At 38.6% G+C, this 25,570-nt stretch overlaps 1 long non-coding RNA gene across 1 annotated transcript; it reads left to right on the forward strand.

The window, feature by feature from the left end:
* Nucleotides 1–325: 325 nt before the first annotated feature.
* Nucleotides 326–8,907, forward strand: LOC110358447 (uncharacterized). Its single transcript, XR_002412885.2, has 3 exons — nt 326–550; nt 7,739–7,852; nt 8,772–8,907. It is a non-coding gene; the product is annotated as an uncharacterized LOC110358447 (long non-coding RNA).
* Nucleotides 8,908–25,570: the final 16,663 nt, after the last annotated feature.

A 25,570-nucleotide genomic window follows, 5' to 3' on the forward strand; every position in this document is an offset into this window, starting at 1 on the left:
ATGCTTCCTAAACCCAAATCTCAAAGTGGCATAAATGGTGATACTTTTTTTAGTAGAGTGATAGCAATCCATATCTGCTGAGGATTTGACCCTTAGAGTTGCCAGACCTGATAATTATTTCTGCTGATGTTCCATTTAGAGGAGTAGAACAGAGGGACCTCAAAGACCACAGCTATTTTTCATATATGGTTTGATGCCCTTTATGCCACCATGAAGGCTCAACGGAGGCACTGTGGTAATAATATTCATGCCCACCATTTTACCTGTGTGAAATCACTGACTTGATGAATGATACTGATATGGAACTTTCCCTTCTTTGCAGGTATGAACAGAAAAATTAATCCTGGAGACTTCAAAACAAAACCCAGTGACTTCACCCAAAACTGTTTGTGCATGGAAAAATTTCTGATAACCACTATCACACACGGAGTAACACACGGGCATGTCCACTGACTTTGACTTTTGGGACGTGGCAGAGGAGGAGGAAATGCGAGTACCAGATCAAAAGAACAGCCGATGGCAAAAAAGAAATTTTCAGGTTGTCAGTGTGGTGAGTCATCTGCACAGTGTTTCCATAACTATGACAACATCAGCAACTACCCCTTACTTTTAGGTGCACTAACACACACACATTTCAGTGGAGTGGGAGGAGATAAGAGGGCTTGCTCTGAAATGGAAATAGCAGGAGGAGGATATCACATGAAACAAACTCCTGGAGCAGGCAAGACTTGTGACAGGATAAATATTATTTGTTCTGTAGATAGCAACCCTAAAAGCATGGTTGCTTGCTGGGGTGTTATATGAGAAAAAGATGCGTATTAAAACTCAGTGTTGTACTGTGTGGTGCATGGATGTTTTCAGAGTACTAATTTTTAATGCTGGAAAACAGGACACTCAGCTCTGCTCTGAAGTTTTAATGCTAACACAAAAACTATTTTTTTCATATATCTTAGCCTGAAAAAACCCTTTTTTTCCTTTATTGGTTATGAAGTAAGAAACCTTGTGGGCTTCGTGGCACTACCACTCTACCTCTGGGTTCTCTGTGTGGGTCTTAGCTAATGTGGCAACACCTGTCCTATATTTCAAGGGTAACAGGAGGCCTTTTGAGCAAACTATCATTTAGAAAAGAGCTAGAGATTGCATAGTCCCCTGTGGCTCTGGGAAAATTTAATGGACTTGGAGACTAATCCCCCAAGCATTGCTCCATGGAGAGCAAATTCCCTTACCTCCGAGGAAGAAGTCAAGTGTTCTCAGAGGGGGAACTTAGTCAATTTTTCTCTTTCTCTTCCTCTCGGGTAGAGTTTTCTATGGGAATGACTGAGGATTGACCCTCTGGAAATTACAATCTGAGAAGACCTATTATAAAATTGATTTTATTTCCTTGTCACTGCAAAGTTGTTCCCTATAGCATGTTCTCTAATGATTTATCCAGGAGTTTCTAACGTTGTAAGTACCAGTGGTTCTGTATTTCCCTGACCTGTCTTACTGACAGATGGTGCAGAGATGGGGATCGCAAGGTACAGCAGAGATGAAAAGAGAGATAGCCAAATAAGATGAAGATTACATTTCTTTTTTACTGTAGGAATAAACTGCTTGGGAAGGCCAGGAGTGAGACCAGCAGCTTTTTGGGGTGTATATTCCAGATGATATAATAGTTTACATCTAGGCTGTGTTGAAAGACAAAGAAAGAACCTTGCCTCACCGAGAAATCCAAACACTTTTAAAATTGTCGTCTCCCTTTAATTCTATTGAAACTCTTTTCCCACTCTTTTCTTGTAGTATGTTTGCACAATATCTGGGAGAAGACCTTATTCATCTTCTGTTCCCCTTTGTTCTCCTATTAATGCCTCTTAATGCCCACTGCACAAACACACTTTGTGGGAAGCAGATGTGATGAGAAGTACTGAAGAGGCACAAGATATTATGTTCTTGAAGGATGTCTGAGCAACAGCTGGCAAGACGCAACCATTGGACTTGATGATCTTAATGGTCTTTCCAACATAAACTATTATATGATCCTATGATTTTCAACTCCAAAGGATTCACCATAAGTTAATAAAACATTTTGACACCCTACAGCACCTGGGAAACAAATTCTGAAATGCTCAGAGTTAAATTTATCATTTCTTATTGCCAGTGTTACTGGTGAGTTTGCTGGTCTGTTCGGTCCATTGTGTTGTCCACCTGCCTCTTCCATTCTGTCTCAAGCAATCACAGCAATATCCTGTCTCTTCTGCTACTCGTCCATCCAATAGAGCAGTTCATGGGTAATGTAATGCTTAAAGACAATAACCTGGTATCTTTTCTGCCTGCTAAAGATGAGATTTTTTTTTTTTCAATTTGGTATTGACTCTGGAAACTTTTACACAGACAGGAAATGTGGTTGTGAATTCAGTCTCCAGGTTTCTCTTTTCATGGGGCACCTGTTTTACTTCATTGCTTTTGATTTTTTTTGTTCAAATTAAATATTTATTGCATTTTAAAGAAGATTGAACTTTCAGTACAAGATAATAAAGGATTTATCTGATGATAAAACATGTAAATCTTTCTAGAAACTTCAGGAGGATTTTAATATTAATGCAGATCAAATATGGAAATATATGCAACTTGCAAACAGTTTTATGGAAACAGAAAGAGCTGTGAAGTCAGTGCTGGAGTAATCCTTATTAGGATGAGTTTCTGATATTGATAAAACAGAAATGCAGTATCTCAAATTTTTCCCTTACCCAAAACTCTTTATTCTTTTATGAAGGACAGGAAAAAATAACAAGTGTTTCTTTTTAAAAAATAAACTGCTGGATAAATCATTAGAGAAGAAACTATAGGGACAGGGTTTGTAGTGACAAAGAAATAAAATCAGTTGTGTAACAGCCTTCTCAATTTCTAATTTCCAGAGCGTCAGACATCAGTCCCCTCTGTAGAAAAAAATAGATTAATTATAGATAATTAATATTTTACTATTTTTACTATTTTAATAAGCATGGATAGTCCTCCTTATGTGGTGCCCTCAGGGTAACTCTTCCTCTCTCTTAGTGTGAGTTTCAGTGCAATGAGAGCCTAGTACTTTGTATTCCTAATTTAATACAACATACTAAATAAAACTAATTATTAAAGTACTTAATTTGTTACATTTCCCATTTACTCTTTCCAAAACATCACTGAAATAATATAATGTCCCTAAAGAACAGTAAAACAAAGCAGAAATAGTAAATTTGGAGAAAAATGAAAGAAGAAAATAAAGAGGTAAGATCCAGGTAAATTTTTAACACAGCAAAGTTCTTGGGTATCCTTTCAATTTTTTAGAATTTTTTTCAAGAATGGATCATCATTCAGGTAGTGAAATTTCATAGCTCATGTTATAACCAACTTAATAACTGAAGGAGGAACATGGAATAGAAGGATATTTGGGTTTCTGCTTCATACCTAAATGGAATATTCCACTTCAACATTATCTGATCACTGCTTTTATCACAATGATGTCCCAGTTTGATTTGGCTAACTTTTGCACATGCTTATAGCTTACATCAATTAATTTTAAAAGCTGGATGTGATTGGAGAGATTTGTGACTGAAAAATTCGCAAGATCAAGCAAGGACTTAATAAAATAGAATAGCATTTTCAGAAAGTCCTCAAGGACCTATGTCCTTTGCTGTGTGAAGTCTAGGTTTCCCACACTCAGAAATACACTGACTATTACAGAGGAAGGATCACTCTATGCATCCTCTACTTTTCAGAGCTACGTCTCTTTGCAGACAGCTTCCCTCAGCAGGAAATCCTCAAAGATCCACAACCATGCTAGGAGTGTGGGACAGGCAGTGCACAGCCCAGAGATCCAGAGACCATCTTATTTTACTAACACTTTCTTGTAGTACTATCTCTTCTCAATCTTAACGTTACCATTTCCAAAGATATTTTAGATTTGCTTAGTATGATGATTTTGCAATTCTGCCTAAGAAACTCAACTGTGCCATGCTCTTCAATAATTTCTGAAAATGTCCTGCTCTCAACCTGTAGGTTTCTTTCACTTACTGTGTTTTAGAACATGCACTCAGCTAACTAGTGAAAAACCTCTGCAGGATGTTTTGCTCATTAGAGAGCCATTTTGATTTTAAAGAAATATTTTCTTTCTTTCTTTTTTTTTTTTTTTTTTTAATGTCTCATTGGATAAATAGTATACAGATTTTCCTGAGATGTGCTTTGAGGGCAGCTGGCTTGGAAAATGAAGAACAGAGCCTTCACATCTCTAAAATTAATGGGGAAGTTCAGTGAAATTTGTATTAGACTCTGATGATAAAGCAATCTGAAACAGAAACATCATTAAAAGGTGCTGGTAATGGAATTGTGAGTTTATTTGTCTGAAAAACAGCTTGCAAGGTAATAAATAATGAATTATTCTTAAGAAGTACATCTGTCTCTAAAGGGAAAAATGTCTTGTTGAATGCATTGTACATCTGTACTGATGAAATTATTAAAATAAGTACCTTTGAGATAAGAGAATGTACTATAAAGACAACCAAGTAAGCGGAGGGCTAGGAGGCTTTTATGCTAATTAAATGATGGACACACAGTGAAGAGACAAATTGTTAATGTATGCTAAACACAGAAAATCTAGAAGACCATCTGATACATTCTGTTGGAGAGAAAACATGTCTGTTTAATTAAGGGCAGTAATATTGCATGTATGCTTGCAGGCAGAGATAAGGTAGCTAATCTAGCTTTTCCTGAGGTGCACTCTGTCTTTTTAGTGCTTAAATTTCAACCTTAAGATTCCCCTAATGTTGCTTTTTGTATGGAATTGTTTATCGGTTTCTGGCACATAACCGATTCCCTGAGAGATAGATGCACCTCCAAATAATGACTGTGTGTCAGGAAGATAGTTTTTTTTTGTACCTGGTTTTAATGCAGACCTTTATCTTACAGACAGGTTTCTCAGAGGCTCATGCTGCCTTATTTTTAATGGATTAAAAAAAAAAAAAAATAAATAGGGGTGGGTGGAAATGCTGTCATGCAAATGTTCCAGGCGAGACTGGGACAACTTCTCATTTGAATAACCACCCTATGGTTCCGTCAAGCCGAGCTGAGACATGCCTCAGCAACCTCGGCTCAAAATCAAGCCCTTGGATCGAGTGTGTGATGCAGGAGAGCCCACAGCTTGTGTTGGCCTTGGGCCCCCTCACGGTAGAGCCTCTGCTAAGGGGCAGCGCTGGCCTGGGCAGAGCATGGTCTTGCAAAAGGGCTTAATTGTGCCTTTGCTGCATTGCACTGAGACATATGCCTCAAAGCCTATGGGAAAATATCAAAAGAGGAATTTTGCAGCAACAATATAAACCTTATTTTGCATGAAGTAAAATCAATATTTGTCCTCTGATCTCCTTTGGAGAGTTTGGGAACCACATGTTGTTTGATTTCACTGGGCATGGGGTATTTGCCTGCATTCCTTTCCCAGTTTACAGGTGTTTTTGCAGGGAACCTGTGTTTTCCAGGTTTATGTTTGTGAACTGCAGTATATGAATTTTGTTCCTAATCATTGCCCATATGAAACTAGGGAGTAAGGAATATCTGCCTGATGGAAATCAAGTGCCATAAATTTGAAGAAAACCTGGCATGATTGTGTACCTCCCTTACAAAGCTCTCACAATTATTTTTTTTCAGTTGGATAGATCTCAGTAGGACCAAAATAGACTCCCACAAGCTTTGCATTGATAAACCTGTACTAGTAGTGACTATTGTTCTGAAAGATGTGGATGTTGGAATTGGCACAAATAGCACCAAGATTTCTCGCTTTTGTTTTAAACATTCAGGTCCAAAAATCACTGACGTTGTGTTAGTTCTTGATATAAAGCCACTTGCAGCTGGGGAGCAAACCTCCAGGTGGGTCCTATGGAGAAGCTCATGGAGCTGTGTTCAGTGATGGATGTTGACCATCTATACATCTGAACTGATCTGAATGTCTTTGTGCTTGAGCAATAGATATTTTCCCATGCGCTGATTAGCAAAGAATTATCAAGCATAAAATTAGTTTTTTTTGGCTTTTAGCCACTGGACACATATGAAGGATGGATATCAGCAGTAGGAAGAAAATGAGTATCTGTGGTTGAGTAAAACGCTTGGATGTATTTGTTGTTGCAGCTTGTTGTCAGCTCACAATAAAAGTGGTCATTGTCAGTTGAATACAACACCTCACTCTTTGCAGTAAGCATATTGCTTTGTAGAAACAGGAGCTCCTAAATTATTTCCTTTCTGCTTATCTGTGATTTTGGAATATATCCAACAACACAGTATTTGAGCATTTCTGTCATTCAGAAGCAATCTGCTCTTTAGATGGCTCTGCTTGCTTAAAACACTGATGTTGATGATCCTGAAAACATGGGATGAGGGAACCCTCAGGTCCCATCTTGAACAGGCTTGTAGACACTGGGTTGCTCTAAGAAGGTAAAAGATGTGTTAAGCACTTAATAGCTATTTAGAAGACAAGTAAGCAGTTGAAGCACTTTCTCTAGAGAAAGGAAGCTGCTTCAAACAGGGGTAAGAATAAGGGAAATTGGTCCACCTGATTATAAAGATGAAGAGAGTGATCAGTAAAATGGTTGGTCTATTAGTCTGTGGCCTCTGCTCTATAAAACAGAACTCTTGCCTTATTTCACTGATGATAGGATGAGGTTGTGAAGCTTCTCTTAGCCAGTAAGAACAGGCAATCTGCTCAACACTTATGCTGGCCAGTTTATTTTAGTTATTCTAAGCAGTCTGCCGGTAGGACCAATATCCCTACAGTTAACAGGCGTATTATCACTTTAATTATCTTTAACTACGAGGCATACTGTGAGAGCAGGCATTGAGAGATTCAAATATACAGCAGATCTGGTAAAAACTGTTTTGAGTCAACTGCTTGGGGTTTTTTGCACATAAGACCTAAAGTTTGTTACTATCACTTATCATCTTGGCTATACATGTAAAATAATTTGCAGGCAGTCTTATGATTGACATCTGAAGAAAACACATGTAAAAATAGAGATAATGTCCCACATATGCTTACCAAAAGGAGTCTTTGACACTTTTAAAATAAAAAAAACCTGAAGAAATATTCTTAGCTTTTGTTATGAAACAAGATTTAAAAATTAATAGGAAAGCAATAATGTTTTCTTCTATGATGAACAGAAAGCTGGAAATTTATATCTTATTTCTATATCTGTGTGTCAACAAGGAGAGTGCTTGCATGCTGATGGGACAATGGAGGTGAAAAAGGTTATTGAATATTTGACTTTGTTAAAGAATTTTGCTTTTCCTGTTGTCTGTTGAAAGCAGACATTATTACAGAAATCTCACTGAATAACTCAAATTTCTATAAAACCAAATATAAAAATAAAATTTTCTAATAGAATGATGTATATACTTTATCTGATATATTCCTTTATGGCCTCCAATTACTTAACCATTTCTTATTATCTTCCATTTTTTTCCATTCTGTATTTTCTTTCTTTCTTTTATAGATCCTTGTTATCTAACACCCATTTACTCATCTCTGCTTCTTCTCTTTATGCATTTGTTTTCCATGGCTGCTACCTTTTCCACTTCCCAAATCTTATCCTCTTTTGTTTTTTTTTTTTGGTTTGAAGCTGCTCAGAAACGTGTCAGTGTATTAACTCACATCTTAAAAACCCAGCCTCCCCATGTCCAGTTCTTAAAAGCAATGGGCTAATGAGAAAAAAATGCATGACTTTAGCTTTTTATTTATTTCTAGGCTCACTGTGAATCCTAAACCATGTGATGCACCTGGCTGTGCTGGCTTTACTGAAAGATTCATGGACAGTTATCATAGCGGTATGATGTTTCCAGGCAAACACACATATTGCAGGTGTGTAGCACTGTTTTCACAGTGGTTTCTTAAAAGATTATAAAGAGCATCCATGTTGTGGTGATGCACCAGCATTCAGACATCACTGAGGTATTCAGACATCAATGGTTGGCCCTTGCTTACCTTTAAGCGAACCCATTCCAAGCAATTCGTCATCTCTCCGTTTCCAGCAATATTAAACACACAGCCTTACACCGATCTCTTGGCACAGGAGAATGTCTGTACTTGGAGCAGTGTGTTCACTGGAGATTTTTTTTTCACCTTTTAGCCTTGTGTGGGTCTTTAACGATCTGCTATATGCTGTCTCTTTCTCTAATCTTCTGAGAGAGTCAGTAGGCACAAACTGCACTGGGAAAATTATACCATACCTCACTCTGAAACTGTGAGTTTGATTCCAGCCCATCTGGTGGGACTGCTGCTGAAAGTCAGCATCTAAAGAAGCAGCTCATTTGAATTCTGAGTATACATGTGAGTTAATACAAATGCACTCAGAAACTGCAGGCTGATGTATCAAAGACATCGTTCAACACCACCTCAGGAGTGTTCCTAATAGTGCAACCATTTTTCCCTTTCACTTCTGTCAAATTTATCAATGTCTGATGTCATTCTTTCTCAAAGAGGGAGCCTATTAATATGTACAAAGTAAAAAAAAATGTCCATCCCTATGCATTAACATTTACTCATGGCAATTATGTCTGAGCTTATTAAATTCATATACTCCCCTCCTTTTCTTTTTTTATGTTCCACCTCCTACAGAAAGTGGCAGCAGATCTATCAATTTTTATGAAGCTGTGTGTATGTATGAATGTGCATACCCCTGTATGTATATTTTTATGTGTGTGTATATACATCTTTCTATATATATACTTCAGTACTAATGACCGAATAATTTTACCCACTTTTTGTATCTTACCGCTAGAGCATTTCCTAGGCAAACTAATGACTGCTTACCTGGAGCTAGACTGAGCTATTAGGCAGGCACATAACTGCATCGCCCCAGGAAGTATACAAGGAAGGAATTGGACCCGAGAGCAGCATAGTTTGTCTTGCCTCTCACTCCTCCTTTGTGGAATAAAGAGGTAATTTACACTTCTTCTTTTTCATGTGCCTTTTCTGGTGCAAGTTAATTTTCCTATGCAGTGAACCGGTGTTAAGAGAAGGAGCTGACTGTCTCTCACATCTCGCCATCTCCCCTGCTCCTGCAGTCTCTCCCTCCGGAGCCTGGACCATCTCATCCTCCTGGGCATCCCCTTGGACACCCATGTCCCAGGTTGTGTTGGAGAAGGAACATTCTGATAAATATTCTCTGTGTGTGTGGACAGTCATAAGGTTAAATGCTGCATGTCTCCTTTCATTAAATGTTTGCCTGTCTGTGTTTGTTCTAATTCTCCCTAAAAGCACCAGGTCTCAGTCCCTGACCTTGGCTGCTCTGTGTGGGCTGGGAGAGGGCTGCATGCCCCTGCATGCCATTTCGTCACCCTCCATGGGTTTGGGACACAGCGGTTGGTGAAGGTGTGTGTGCAAGACCTCAAGCCCATGGGATGTGTGTCAGCACCTTCCCTAACTGCAGCTGGAGGACATTATGCCACAACCTGGGGTTTGCACTGATTTTGGTGGAAACCACCACTTATTTTAGTCAGTGAACAGGGCATGTAGGCAAAGAGGCTTTGTGTGGGGTGAGATTTTGCTGGAAATGAAGGGAGCACCTTGAAACACCTTCTCAGGAAGAGCTGTGACTCCAGTTCACATCCTTGGTTTGATGCAGCCTGCAACCTCCCTCTTCATCAGAACTGGCCACTTTCTGGGGGGCTGGAGCTGATGAAGTGAGAAGATGCTAGTCAGAAGATAGAGGAAAGATTATATCTCAGTACTCTGTAATTCTCCACAATCCTCCACCTGCAGGGATGTTTATAATACAATTAAATCCCCTTTCATCTTCTTCTAGTTCCACACTGGCACCTGGAATGTGCAAATAAATGAATCTTTGCAAGAACTTTAAACCGCAAGCCGTAGGTTCAGGGATGTGACTGCCTTCTGCTCTCTGAGGGGATAGGATGGAGGAGGAAAGGCCAGAGAAGCCAAACTCCTATTCTAAGGAGTAAGTTCAGTGTTATTGACTCAGCCAGATCAAAAAAAGAGCTTCTATTGCAGTAATTACTGCAGTACCTAGAGAGTACAGTCAGGACTGGAAGGATGTGGCTTTGATGTTTTCCTAAAACAAATACAAACTTTTTTACTCTTTTAAGCTGAGTCAACAAAAGAACAGCTAACTGCTCTGTTGGCCAAAAAGTCCCCAGCACTACTTTGGTCACATTTTTTATCCCACTGTGGCTTAAATCGCAGTTTAAGCATTATCTTCATTTGTTCTCTTAGTGATTCACTGGGAATTAGAGGACAGAGGAGAGAAAGAAATCAGGACTGATGCCTTTAAAAATAAGAGTTTGGTACCAACTGACCCAAGTTCAGGTCTCTTCTCTAGTTGCACCCTGAACACTTGCATTTGCAGTTGCTCACAGTGAAATAAGGAGCAGCTCTGCCTGGCAAAGGCTAGTTAGAGTGGAATGACATGTCCCTAGACATCATCCCATCACCTCAGGACAGTCACACTTGTCTGAGGTCTTCGTGTTGGTGACCCCTGAATTTTATCAAGTCCTGTTGGCTTTCCTGGATTCAAGAGATGTGCTTCAATCCAGCAGTCAACTGTCATCAACAATAACTATATTTATCATGGTCAAAATAAGGGCTTTTTATCTTCACAGAAACACTGTCTATGCGTTTCTGTTCACATGACTAACAACACAATTAACTTCTACTGTGGTCCACATCTGTAGAGTTGCAGAGCTGCTGAAGCTCTTGTGAGCTGGGTGATTTATAAGCCCTATGTGCCACTTGCCTGTCCCATTCAGCAGGAATTCATAACCTAATCCTTTCCCTAATGACATTAAAAGGTGCAATTAATCAATAAAAGGGATCAGTTAATATTCTCTACACATTAAGTGCCAAACATCAGAATAATATACTCTCTCGTGACTATCATCCCATCATTTTGTGGTTGAACTAAAAAGGAATTTGGCAGGACAAACACAGTGTACACCATGGGCTTGCTCCACAGATCTGGGGCAGTATTTACTCTGCTGAAAGTGTTCTTTAAAATAAATAGGAAAGTTAGTAGGGAGTAAAATTTTCATTTCTGTGGTTTGGGAAAATTTCTCCCCTTATTTTAAAGTCTTAAGTGACATCGGGGAATCCCTAGCAGCCATAGGCCCTGGGAATTAAATTTTCTTCAGCTGTTCCCTATTCCCTAAGCAACATAGCACGAATCCTACTACCATCTATTTCCCTAAGCAGCCTCCTGTGCAAAGAGGGAGACTTGATTAGTGCATATGGTTGCCCATCCACATTCAGAAGACTGGCCACTAAGAGAAACGTCGGCTTGATATTCATTACTGCCCTTGAGCTCTATGCACTGTGTGCATAAAAAGCTAATATTTCCATTGTGTGAAACAACACATGTGGGAAACAAAGACTGGGATATTCTTACCAGATACCAAATCAATTAATTTGCTATATGTTTCTCAAAAGAATTCATCTCTTAACAAAGGGCTGACCTGGGTTCAGCAAGTTTGTGGCTCTTGTGTACCATCAGCACTCTGCAGACAATCCAGAGTAGTTTACCAGCAGGTGCTGTCTTCTTAGGAATACTTTCTTTTCTCAAACAATTTCAGTGCTGTTCATAAAGCAGCAGTATGTATCTTCATATTTCTTAATCTTAATTCTGAGTTGTTGTTGACTGTTCTCACTGAAATTGCCTTGAATTTTTTATTTCAGCTGTTTCTTTCATTGGAAATATTTTTGTTTGCCTGAAAATAACTTTGCAAAGTGATCTTCCCTGATCTTTCATCTTTCTGGTAAGTAATTAAAACACACTCTTCACTTTTCTGTATGTTTTCTGTGTGAAGCTGCCATGAACTTAAAGCAGGTTTTCAATCCAGGCTATTTTGTCTGTGTCTAAATGCTGATGTTTCATTTCATTTCATTTTACTTCACCAGCTACTGTTTTTTCTGGAGTAGAGGCCTTTCTGTTAGACTGAGTTACAACAGAGCTGGCCTTCCTTATGCCTGGATATGGATAATTATGTATCTGACTGAGAACATTTGGTACAGTGGTGGTTTAATTTTAAGATTTGGTACTTGTTTAGAAAAGGTTTTGCAGGATATGGCTGCATCCTATGTACCTTATTCACTAGGCTGCTCTTTTTCATTCACCTTTGAAATGACTATAATAGGGTCCATGTGTGTAGACTATGTTTTATGGATCAAGTGAATTGGCAAATTAAGCTGCCTTGCTATGGAATTCAGTTCCTTGAAGTTCAGCATTGAGTTTCATTCCAGTGCAGAAAGGGGAAATTTATAACAGACATCAATAGATTTGAGATATTGCAGGACAGTTACCTTTTATCAGTGGTGCCTTAATAATGAAGAGTTTCAAAAAGAGCATTGTTGCAGAACTTCATAATCACTGTCTGGACACAGGCTGGCCTAACGTTTGGTTAATGGTTTTATGTTTTATTTAGGGCCATGGCTGAACAATGACAAATGAACTTCACAAACTTCATGAACAGCCATAAGAAGCTGACAGTCTGAAATTATTGTGTACAAAAGCTTTTAAATGGCCCAGTCTATGAATTTTTAAATTATTAAATATTGTTATTTATTCTAATTTCGACCAAGAATGGGATTTTCAAATGGCACAAATTGATCTTAAACGATTTTCTCCTGTAGCTGTCTGTATATCAATATAAAAAATATTTACTTATAATATTTTGTTACAGCAATTTTGATTTTAGAAGTTCTATTCAAACACTGTGGTATTGTAAGCAATGAAAAACAGGTATGATTGTTTTCAGGTAAATCCTGTGCCAAAAAACAGCTAAAATGACAGTGATTCTAATTATACACCGTCTTAGTCTATAATCTGTTTAGCAGAAGTATGACTGGGGAGCCTGCAGACAACTTTCTGTAGGACGGGTATTCAAGACAGAGAATGTGGAAATTTCGCTGTCTTTTTTCCATCTGTTACTTCTCATAGTGACAATCTAACAAGCTTTTCCAGAGTGAAAAGCAACATATGCATGATCACCATCACCATTAGTAGCAGAATTTTAGTGTCTTTGATCTCTAAGAGTTGAAGAGGAGCCCATTGTGCTAAACACTGTAGAAACACAGCACCTGTGTAAATGTAGCTCTAGGAGGAGCATCCTAACTTCTTCCAAGCAAGTTAAGATAGGGATACTGGCAGTGCTAAAATGGCTAATCATCATCAGCTAATCTCTCCTTTTCTGACAGAGTAAAGTGAATGTCACTGTCACCATGAGAAGATCCATTGTGACCTGTAGTTCTGTCCAGGTTTACAGTGTCTGATGGGCTACACTGGACTTCATCCAGGCTGTCGATCTCATTTGTAGGGGCCTTCAAGTCATCAGCAAAAATATTTTATTTCCTCATGATACTAACCTGTATCTTGACTGTCTGGCCTCTTTCCCTCAAAATTTGTGGAGAGTTTGTAAGAGAAGAAGATGACAATGTAAAACTTACTTGAAGAGATTGTTCTAGTAACATCTTGTAATACATTTTAATGATTCTTTTCATTTACTGAATAACATTTCAGGTAAAATCTCATTCCAGACACACACAGTTCTGCTATTAATGTCACGACTGTGTTACAGCAACTTCTCATAAAAAGATATTATTTTATGAGATTACCTTTGTAAGAGAAGTTTCTTTTTCATTTTCAGTTTTTTTAATTATAGCAGTTTCTGGATCTGATGGCTAAGACATGGGAGCCTTTTATTTGGCTACAGTTTTAAATAACTACATTATTTATGCAAGTAAGCATTTCTCCTTATAATGTGTCAGGAAATAATCTGCATAATCCCTAGCTTCTTGCAGAAATCAAAACACAATTCATTTCCTTTGCACAGGTTTTGGTGGTGTAAGAACATAAGAAAGCTGCTTCAAAATGCAGCCTCTGAGGCCAGAGACAAACTCTATTTCTTCTCAAATGTTTCTCCTGTGCTCAGAGAGGCTGATCCATAGGGACCGATGCCAAAGGAAGGTGTTCAAGACCTAGGGCCTGGGAAGCAGAATGTGGCACTACTTCAAGGCAGAATAGGAACACAGGAGGATATTTTAAAAGTAAAAATACTTGCCTGATTCTCCTGTCACTGCTCAATGACATGCATTTATTTATGTATACTATTTAAAGCTGCATTAAATGCATAAATGTGTGTTGTCTGTGACACTCAGCTCAACAGATATTAAAAGATCCCAGCCTGTGGTAATAATTTAACTTGCTCTTTAAGACATTTGCAACTGCTTCATATTCTTTATGTCTTTTTAGTGTGAGAGATGAAAGCTGGATTGTGGTGATGCCTCAGAGAACTACCCTTTCCTTTCCCTTCCTGCTATCTTTGAAGAAAGAAGAACCAGTTATTTTTATTATTATTTTATACTGACACCAAGTTGAAAACATTTGTAGTTATTTAAGCGTTTAAGGAGGATCTGCTTCTTACCTTGTGGTAAGACAGTAAACTCTTCCATGTGTTGAGCACATAAGTTATCTCTACAAGCTTTTCTTATGCCTGCGGGGTATTTAGTCAGACCAGACGCTCTCTCTCCATTCTAGAAAAATCTCCGGCGAAGGTCAGCCAAACCAGCAGCACTTACTCAAGAAGGTATGGGTGTGTATGTGTGAATGAGAGGTCAGAGACATGATGCTGAGGAGAGAAAGTGAGGGTATCCCTTTCTTTTCCAGCTCCTGCATGACAATAATAACCCTGATTTCAGAAAAGAAGAGGCTGGAATTTGCTTGCTCTGCCATCCACAGCTCAAACAGCAGTAAGAATGAGTACCTTCCCAAAACCTGATTCAAGATTTTCATTCCCCAGACCTTTTAAAGTATCATTTCTGCTGATTTTTAAGGAAACACTAGGCCAGAACATGTGGTGGGGGATGATGTGTCTGGTGGTTTACTCAAATTCTATGGTGCAGAACGAGAGTTTGCCATCCAGAAGGGCTCTGCAGACTGAGGAACCTTCAGGTCTGCATCTGCATTTCACTCCTCTCCTGAGATTCATCTTTTCTTCCCTGAACTAGGCACCAAATTCAGCTAGCAAGTGGGCAGGAGCAGACCCAGCCAACTGTCTCTGGTATGTACAGTCACAAGGTGGGGCGCAGTCTGAAACAGTGGATATATGAGCCTATTGTAATGGGGAGAAGGGAATCTGACTTGGGGAAAAATAGTGCATGTCATGTTGAGCAAATGAGACTTGCCTCTCCCTGTGTCCTCTGTGTCCTAGGAAAGCTGTCCCTAACCACAAAGCTCAATATTCAAATGCCAGTCCTTCCCTTCCAACTAATTCGCCTTAACAGGGCTACATATGTGAATAACCTCACTGGGATCAAAGGAGTCATTTACCTGCATGCAGTGTTATGCATCCGCGTTGGATCAGGCCCCCTTGGCACACACCAGGTTTCATTGCCCTGCATGTCGCTAAGTCACAATCTGATGTGAATTAAGGAAAGAGAAGCATATGGTTACAAGGCAAGAGTGCTGCAGAATGGTTTAAAGTGGTAAAGGTTTAAACCGCACCAAGGCTATAAAAATCAACTTTGTTTATGAATAGGTGCAGAGACCTATTGTAGTTAGTATTGATCAATCCATTGAACACCTGATTCAAAATGTTCAATTGAAAGCTGGGGGAAAGTGATAAATTGAACAATCTAAGTAACCTGTGAACCTGACAGTCATAAATCAATGGCAATATTACACATAGTTAACCCTAACCAGTTAGCAAGTTGTCCCAATTATTAGTTGGGTTACCTGGGTAGGAGTTAGTTTATTGTTTCAGAAATTGACACAGAAAACCTCTCTGCACTGGCAGTTCCTCAGTGAAGCCTTTCTCCCCTGCTTCTGTGCCAGGTAAACCACGCTTGAATATCAGTGTGGAAAAAAGAAATCTGAAATTAAGAACCAGGGTTATAAAAAGACACTGGGTCAGCTTTACTCAAAAAGTGTTGCTAAAGAAGATGTAGGATCTACTTTTCAAAGATCCTTTATTCTGCATGTAGGGTTATTCACACCTGTATGGGCTCTTCCAAACACTGAATCTTTCTGATGCCAGTGCTGCTCTGTTACTTTTGTCTGTGGGCTCTTTGCAGACTTGGAAAGACCAAGTGTTGGCTCATTTTGTCTTGTACGTGCCTGGCCATTTGCCTTTCTTTACTGCCTAAGGACAGTAAAAGCACAGAGTTTTTCAGGAAGGCTCACAAGAACTTCCTATTTCTGTTAAATCATTTTGCTTAACGTTAATTCCATTACACGCCTCTAGTTCTTTGCTAAATTAGTTCTACATTAGGTTTTACATTATTTTATCCTTTCAGCTCAGGCTGAACGGGCTGTAATTTCCCAGGTTACACATCTAACTTAAAAAGAAACATATACGTTAGTGTGAAGTGGGGTGTTTGTTTTTTCTTTGTTTGTTTTTCTGTGTGTTGGAACTTCTCCAGTATTCTCAGACTTACCAAAAAGGAATATGCATGGTTTTGAAATTTCTTCAGCCATCTTTTTTAAAGCTCTTGGTTGCAAACTATGCAGGTCTGCTGATTTAATTTATTATTTAACATTGCATTGTCTGCTTAACTGATTTGACTGATTTTTCTTCAAATAGAGATCAGATTTATTTACAGAACATACACATTTTTGCATATATTATTGACATCGCTAGACTTCTGCTTAGTCAAGACCAAAAATCTTTGTTATCTTTAGCTCTGATGAAAAATCTTACTTCTTGCTTCCATCTTCATCAATTTTCTGTGGCTCTTATCTTCTGTCTAATACTCATGACTTCCAATAAGTGCCTTTCTTTGCACAATTATGTTGATTTACATAGCTCTTTTCAGTTCTGTGCAAGTCAACATTTAGGCTAGTCCAGCTTTCACTCTTTTCTGTTTGAACTTCTCATAACATGGTTTTAAACATTTTCCAGTTATTATACAAATTTCGTGTATAATTTCTTTCTCTCAACTAATTTAGCTCATAATCGTTTTCAGCTTTGCAAAATTGGCTCTTCCAGATCTATCAAGTATACATATTACTACTGGTCTGGACTTAATTCTGATTATATAAAACAAACAGAAGCAAGTTATGATCTCTTTTGTCTGAACTACTGCTGATTTCTTTAGTCTACTTCTATGATATTTTATTTTCATCCATAAAGATAAAATAGTGCAATACAACATTCCAAAAGTGTTGTATGCAGCACTTTTTAAGGAGTTCATCATTTATGACATATTCCAGGGATATATTAATTTGGGGGCATGAAAACTCCAAACCATGCTATTCAGATTTAAGTGCTGACGTTGCACGGTTTATTTTTCTTCTTAATTTATGCATGCTTACTTAGGGAGATAGTTTTCATTATATTTCAGTAATTACTTGCAGAAGGCAGTAATAACAGAAAAATGCATACCTTTTTGTATCTCTTATGTAACACACCAATCTACAGATCAAGAATGTCTTTGAGTCTGTTTTCTAGTTTTGTCATATTTCTTTTACCTTATTTTGATGACATAACAGAATTTAGAAAGGAAAGAACTGGCTTCCCACATAATCTTTCCTGAGAAAGAGGGAAGGATTAAAAGTGGAACATGTTTAACAGCTCCACCCCAACCGACATTTTAAGAAGGGCATAGTGTCTGTCTCATCTCTTTATACTTTCTTGATGCTTTCCTCAATAGACTGCCAGATGGTAAAGTGGATCAGAGAGTCAGGCTTCAGTACAACACATATCTTAGAAACCAACAAACTGTCTCCTGAGTGGGAGACACTGCTAATTTCAGTGGATCTGGCTCTGTCTTGTAATTGCTAATGGACAAAGTTAGAAATGACCGCCGACTCTGTGCCCTGAGCTAGGGAAGATGATCTTGTGTTCTCTGTATTTGTTTCCTTCTAGGGCTTTTTCACAGAACTTTGCATCTACCTCATTTATGATTCTTTTCATCTTTGGTGTGTTCATATTAAAAACTTACAATACACTAGTGTATTTTTTATTTGAAACCCTGTTATTTTTTTGTCCATCTTTCAAATTAGATCAATGTTCAACAGAATTAGCCAATTTATGTTGCCAAAAATGTATTGCATTTCTTGTCAAAACACTCTGCTTTTCATAAAATGACCTTTTTACTTTAGGACTATCACTATAATTAATAACAATAAAATGATATTTTTCTGGGGCTTCTAAATGCTCAAGTAAACGCATCTCTTGGAAAATAGAGATTTGTGAAATTACTTTTTTGATGAAAAATGTAAACTTGCTAGTGCCAAATGTTTCACGAATACATGTCAGTCTTTGCCGCATTTTATTTTTGTTGCTTTCAAAAGGCTGAATATAAACTGTTCTGATCCTTCTACAATAACAGGTTTCTATTTATCTGAAGCAAACTCTTCTCCTTGAAAACTTTTTGTATCGTCTCTTCTGTCAAAAGACCAGTGTGCTTAACAATGCACACTTGATTAACTAATGAGGTGGTAATATGACACTCACCTTCTTTCACAAGCATTTAGCAAAATGAGAACTGGGCGGACCAGTCGTGTTTCTCATGTGACAATGTCGTAGTGTCAGTATGGATGGAGTGAGGGATTGGTGATAGATGGAGAGATCAGAGAGAGAGAGTCAGAGAGGTGAGACAGTCACATGTAATTTCTAGACAATTGGGCCTGAAGAGCTTTGATGACCTTCGCTGTACTCGGTGGTGCTGTGCTCCAAAGGGAGGGTGAGAATTTAACACACAGTGCCTTCCTGACGTCAAAGGACTGCAATAGGTTTTAAAAGCTAAGGTATTATCACTAGTAAGTGCTTCACTTTGAGGGGCTGCCCTTTGGGCTTAAAGAGGTTTGTAGGAAGTCCTGGTCTGTAACTGATTAAGCAGGGAGCTTACTTTGTTCATTGCAATATGGTGATGCTTAAATTGTGGTTTTAGAGATAGGACTTCCTCTGGTGATGCAAAACCCCACATTAAGTAGAGATGACAGAGAGTGCTAGTTGATCAGGAGAGTTCATGGTATTGGTCTTTCTGTGGGACAGTTTGCTGAACACAAGTCTCTCCAGCTTTCACATTCATGCAGGAGAGAAAAACCTATGGTTCAAATTTTAGCATAGCAGCCTAAATTAATTTCTGAGGATTAATTCCAGTACAAACTTAGCATTATTCTTTTTCTGTGTATGTTTACCTATCCCCCTGTACAGGTACAACCTGTGAAAGCAAGTGGGTTACAGAAATGAAGCTCTGGACTAAAGGTGGATCACACCAAGAATAATGACAGTGTACTGGGAGAAGACCACAAACCCATTCTTCCTGCACTCATCCATCCTCCCATAAGAGATGAATGGTTATGCTGGTCACATACCAAGCCAAAACATATTCATCCTCAGAAAATATGCTAATGCAATGTAGGAAGAGATTAGCTGGGTCTGTCTGCAATATGCTAAAACACAGACATTGTGCTACTTGTTTGGGTCAGTGCTACTATGGGCTTAACAAAATCACCTTCCAAAGGCTAACCCTCATGACTGCTATCTAATTTATTTTCCCTTGGTAGCCCATCCTGCTTCAGTTGCCATTGGATTTAGAATAAGAAGCTATAGAGAGAGCACCGTAAAATCAGAGAATAATGTGACTTGAAAATGTGAAGGATATTCCATAAATAAGCATCTGACTTGTATAAGAGTCAGTCTTGCTGTGGGAGTTAATTAACAAACAAGTCATGTCTGTGTTCCTTACTGGTGGCTGCAGTAATCTTCTTGCTTGGTCCAAAGAGCTGAACATAAATAAGATTGTCACAAAGTGTATGGTGTGAAGGAGAATTTGGCATTTGGGAAAACAAATTTAAAGCAAGCCCAGAAGTATCACTGTGAAGTTTTCCCATTGCAAATGCTGTCACAGTTGGCAGAAAGGAATCAAGAGACTTATTTACAATTCAAATGTAAGCTTGGTCATAGAGGGCATTTTTTGCAGGGAGATGTGGATAAAATATGTCCACTGGGTTACAATGTTGAGACCACCCAAGCTTTTGCTAATGCTAGTGTTTACATAAAAAGTTAGAAACAAGCTTCTCTCCAATTAGAAAGCCAATATCTAACTAGATGCTAACTTCTAATATACACTGTAGTCTAAAAGTTAATAGCTTTGACCTCCTTCAGTTTAATCTTAATCTCCTTGACAGAGCAAGTGATCTTTGGGTTATGCTTTACAGAATTGTTCCCTTTGTTTTCTTCCCCCCCTTATGTTTCCAACAGTGAACATGTCACATATTGCAGACCCAAATGAAAGCCTGTCTTCTTTTTCAATCAGTCATATCACTAAGTATATGAGCAGAAAACCCCTTGTGATTGACACTGCTTCAACAAAAGCAGATTCAGTTTGCAGACGATAAGAGGCAAAGTCATACAAGCACTGTTTACAAAGCAGTGAAGGAGAGAAAAAAATTAATGATAAAAGGACTAATCTTATTGTTTTACTAGATGAGAGAATGGTTCATTGTGTTTGCTCTAGCAGAAGCCCACAGATTGTCTCCCACCTCCCTTGTACACTTTTGGCAGCAAAATAATTTCCAGATTCTGTATCAAAAGCTGGCTGGTAGATAAAAAAAAGGCTCTGGAATGCTTGGGAAGCCTCAGAAAGCAGAACAGTGCCCACACATGATAGGGTGGGCATGTGCTACCTACAGCATGCTATATAGTTAAATATTATCTCATTTATGAAGTGGGGATGATGTGTAAGAACAAGGGAAACAAATGTCTTTAAAAGAAAAAAAAATGAAACCATGTGAAAGCATATTGAACCAACAGATCTTGTGTGTTTTCTGTAGTATGGCAATTCCACTGCTATCAGAGGAGTTATTCCTGATTTCTTCCCTTCTAAGGAGGCCAGACCCAGTCAGCTCTAATCAAAACAAGCTCCAGTTTTCAACCCATGCTCCTGGTGCTTGTATGGTAATGCAACCAGCACAGAGTACAGCAGCACCAGTTCCATTTCTTGATGCCCGGTGCTGGAGGGGGATGACTGGGACAGATTCACAGTGATGGGGTAGTTTATGTTGGAAGTGACCTCTGGAAATCACCTGGTCTGATCCCTGCTCAAAGAAAAGCTGACTTCAAAGTCAAATCTAGGCTGCTCAGAAAACTCCTGATATTCACTGCTGGAAGGCATTTGGATGGAGCACCAGGGCTTTTTCAGGGGAGCACGTCTATGTAGAAATCTGTTTTAAGCTTGTGTGATGGCCATTATTGACTGCACAGGAGGCAGGACAGAGAATTAAAATCCAGGAGTGTCTCAACAGGCAAAGGACAGCATAACCTTGCTTTCCGGCTCCTCTACTGTTCATTAGTTTCATGGCTTAATTCCTATCTCTTGCTAGCAGGGCCAGGCAGCTTTGTCCTTTCAGCAGCTGAAGTCACACCACCTTGCCACTGTTCACCAAAGGTTTTTGAACAAGTATTGCCAATTTCTTTCTCTTCAAGATGCAGCCTGCCAGCTCAGTTATGTCCTTCAGTGAGCATGAATATCTAGCTGTAAAATAATCAGCCGTCTCAGTCATTTTTGAGATGCAATAGGTTGCACATGGAGTAGGTGAAGCGACGGAAGGCAAGACTAGGCTGTTTTAATGATTCTTCCCTAAAAGTCTCTACCGAGTAAGCTCAGTGTGTCTATCTAATCTAACTGTCCCCATAGGCAATATGAGAAGCAGCACTAGCACTAAGGGAATAACATGTACCTCAGGTTTCATTGAAACACTTCATTTCATCCCATTCTGCCCCACTAAAAAGCCATTGTCACTTTTAAAGAACATTACTTGAGTTAAAGACAGGAACTCTGTTGGGAGGTAAAAACTGTCTCACCAAGTGGTGAAACTCAGGCAATTTTAATCTTATTCAGAACAGGTGCAAATAATGGCAAGTAATACAGCGATTTTCATACTGAGAAAGAGCAAAAAAGGCTTTCTGGCGTGTATTTCTGAATCACGTTCAAATTGCTGGTGCTTACCAAGTTACCAAACATAAGCAGAGCCACAGAAACTGTACCTATGTATGCTTTTAGTTTATGGAAAATATGAATATATATGGTTAGTGCAAGCTTTTTTCATTATGTGCTAAGATAACCCAATATTTTTAACATACGTACATTTGTTGCTGGTAAATGCTTGCATATGGATATATTTAACTTCCCCACCACAGTTCAGAAGATGTACAGTGATTTGTTAATTTGTGGTAATGTGATCAGGTGGCTGAGCGTTTTTGCTGCTTCACACTCATGACTTATTCTTGCAAACTTGCATGAATAAAAAAGTAAGGACCCTAGCAAGCTAGCCCTTAATGATTTTTCCATGGAAACATCTGCATTGAAATATAAAGCTGAGAAACATTTTGCATTGTCAGTTGTTAACAGTTACAGTGCTCCTCTGGTACATTAGTTAGAGTAATTTGGGTTTTAGAACAAAAATGAGTAACTGTAACACAGACACACACACAATGAGTATTAGGGAAATCAATCAAAGTGTAATAAACTTTTATTAAAAAAAGACGTTGCCCTCTGGCAATTCATAAAACAAGTCCCCAAATCTGTATAGACAGTACAAATAAACATAAAATGATTCTTTAAGGGCATAATGAAGGGTTCTGTCAACAACAATGAGAAAACAAAGCATAGATGTATGTTTGTGAAAGAAATTGCACATTTTCTGTTGTTCAGAAAGCCTTTGGCATTTCTTTTTGATAAAATAGAGGAGTACAAGATGCAAGAAATGAGTTTCCCATCTGAGAGATGTCTTTTTAGTCTCTGCTTCCCATTCTGTCAAATTTAAGTTTATCATTTCTCCGAGTGGGTCTTGGTACTTTGTGAAGGTTTTGAACTTGCTGTGACACAGTTGAAGTACTTTGAGCTAATCCTACATGTCTGGGACTTGGCCATGTACTTATGTTCAGCAGAGTCCACTCTTGCACTGTGTTCCTAGTGGGCTACTTCTGAAAAACAGAGACCTCACTGTTGCTTAAGCAATATATTTCAAGCTAACCCTTTTCCAAAAATTACAGTTTTTAATTCTATGCAACTTTGTCAGTATAATGTATGTTATTAAAATAACTGTTCTTTGTTTTGTTTTCTTTTTGAGTTCCTTTTAAGTATAAAGTTACCAAAGCCCTGCATCATATTTGGGTAAAAAGATGATCAGTTGGAATGGGTTGTTTATTTAATAATTATCCATGGAAAATTAATATAGAGGCAGAGGGGTGAATTGCAGGTCACTTAATCAGAATTTGAGCCTGACATTAATTGGACACTTGGATTTTGCTCCTCACTCACAAAAGACTGTGGCTTTTAAACCAACAGAACCTAAGATGAAATTAAATTCTTATTTTATCTAGGAGGTATTTATTTTAGAGCAGGTTCAAACTGTAGGGGAAAAAACCTGTCCATCATGAAGGAAAAATGAGTGATACTTGAATGTTTTCTGAAAAACTGAAGGCAAAAACAAGGCTTAGAGCCCAACACTATAAAGTCCTTGGTGCATCTTCTATCTGGACCGCAACAAACTCTGCACTGCTGAAACAGAAGTTGGAAAAGACCTCTCTGGTCATCATATCAACCCCTCTTGAATATGTGGTATTTTCTTTCATCCCCTCCCTCTCGCCCTCCTTCTCTTCTTCTTCCTGTTTTCCTTCTTCTCTTCTTGTCTTTCTTCCATTTCCCAGAATACCTTAATTCCCTTCTTTGTCAGGATTCAAGCAAGAGGGCAATTAAAAGACATTTGCAACGAAAAAAGACTTTTTTTTAGAACTTGTCTCAGTTGCCTACTCAACGTTTTCTTCTCATCTGCTGTTCCTATAACAGCTCTCTGGGTAACTGCATGCAATTTGTTTTCCTTCCCTGTGTTGAAACCCTTGAGAACTTCCCCTTCATAGCTATAAAAGAGTTTCATTAGCCACCAAATGTTTTCAATTTTTTTTCCAGATCCTCATATCCAGGTACCTCTCACCCGCACGCGATCGTTCCATCTCTGCATCAGCTACTTGGAAGTACAACCTTCCTACTTCAATGATTATTGTACAGCCACAACACCAGTACCCTGTAGTTTATTGAGAAGACTCACTTTTCTTGTGTGTAACAAAGGAATAAGAGTATTACACAAGAAAAAAAATTTGGTCTGCAACTTGTAATCAGAGTCTGAAAATACTAGGTGCCAAGTAACTGTTAAATATGCAAACATTAGTGTGATTGATCTCTGACAAATCTTGAAATGTGAAAGCTAAGGTACATGAACACACACCTGTCTGTCTGCATGTTTGTTTTACAACTCAGTTGTTAATGACCTTGGCTTTCATTCAATAGGAAATTTTGTATTTGTTGTGAAACCTTAACTCTGGCAATTTTTAATAGCTAATTGGGCCACCATCCTGTGTGTTTGTTGTGTTGTCGTTTTTTTTTTTTTCCTTACTATCATACTCCCTGCACTTTTTAATGATATTATTATTGATGTCATTATAAGGGAAAGATTAGTGTTATTATTATTGAATGCATGCAAATGTATTGCATAAGGTTGCCTTACTTTCAAGGACAGATCCAGAGACTTGAAAAAAATTAGAAATTCATGCAATCTTCTAAATCCGAACGCTGTTTGACATTCATTAGAGCCAAGAGGCACTCAGTACATTTAAAGTCAAGGTGCCTAAATATGGAATTAATAGCTCAGTATGAGGCACCTCTTTTGAACACCTGAAGGTTATAAGAAATGAGGACAGAGATCTAGAATGCAAATTGTTATGCGGCTGTTACTAGCTGCTGCTATAATAAGCAAACTTTATTATTATGTTTGCCAGGTAACTGCAACCTTTATAGAGACCGATAATGTATCCAGGGTTTATTATTGTTTTATTTATAGTACTAAGAATTGATGAAACATGAAATAAGATAAGGAATTTGGAGCAGTAGATAGGACTGTATGCAGGAGTCTTTGGAAGTGGATGAATGAGAACTCCTAGACCAGAGCTTGCAGAGAGCATCTGTGGATTTGGGATCCAAATTTGCCTTTGTTCCTTAGAAGAAGAATGCGAGATCGGGTCTCCAGCTCTTTACTATATGCCACATGGGTATTCCTCAAAGCTGTGGCCTGTGACAGAAGTAGTCCTAGAAGATCCACGACCAACTACTGTACGATCCTCTGCATTGCTTCCCACATGAATTCTCCTGCCCTTGGTTTGTTTTGGTGGCATGTGATTGTCTTGTGCCTAATCCCGGGACAAGCCCTCAGCCCTGTCCTGCCCTGCCCTGCTCCAGCCCATCCCCATGCTGCTCGGATGTGGGGAGGTTCAACTGACCTCTGCACATGAGACAGCAATGGACAGGACTTTGCAAGTTGTGAGTTCCTGCTGGACTCTAAAGAGCAACTGATTTCGCTTTCTCTGTTAAGGTATTCCTTTGTACAAAAAATGGCTTTGGTATCACCAGTGCAAATTCCTTCAGAAGAAATATTACTGTATGAGTATTGAGTTTTGACACTCTCAATATACTGTTTAGATACTGCAGATTCAGCAATGTGCTTCACAAAGCAGAATAAGCACCTTCGAAGGATTGTATTGAGAGAGCTGAGGGGAGAGATACCAAACA

Source organism: Columba livia, chromosome 3 (genome assembly GCF_036013475.1).
Source record: "Columba livia isolate bColLiv1 breed racing homer chromosome 3, bColLiv1.pat.W.v2, whole genome shotgun sequence".
Taxonomy (NCBI): domain Eukaryota; kingdom Metazoa; phylum Chordata; class Aves; order Columbiformes; family Columbidae; genus Columba; species Columba livia.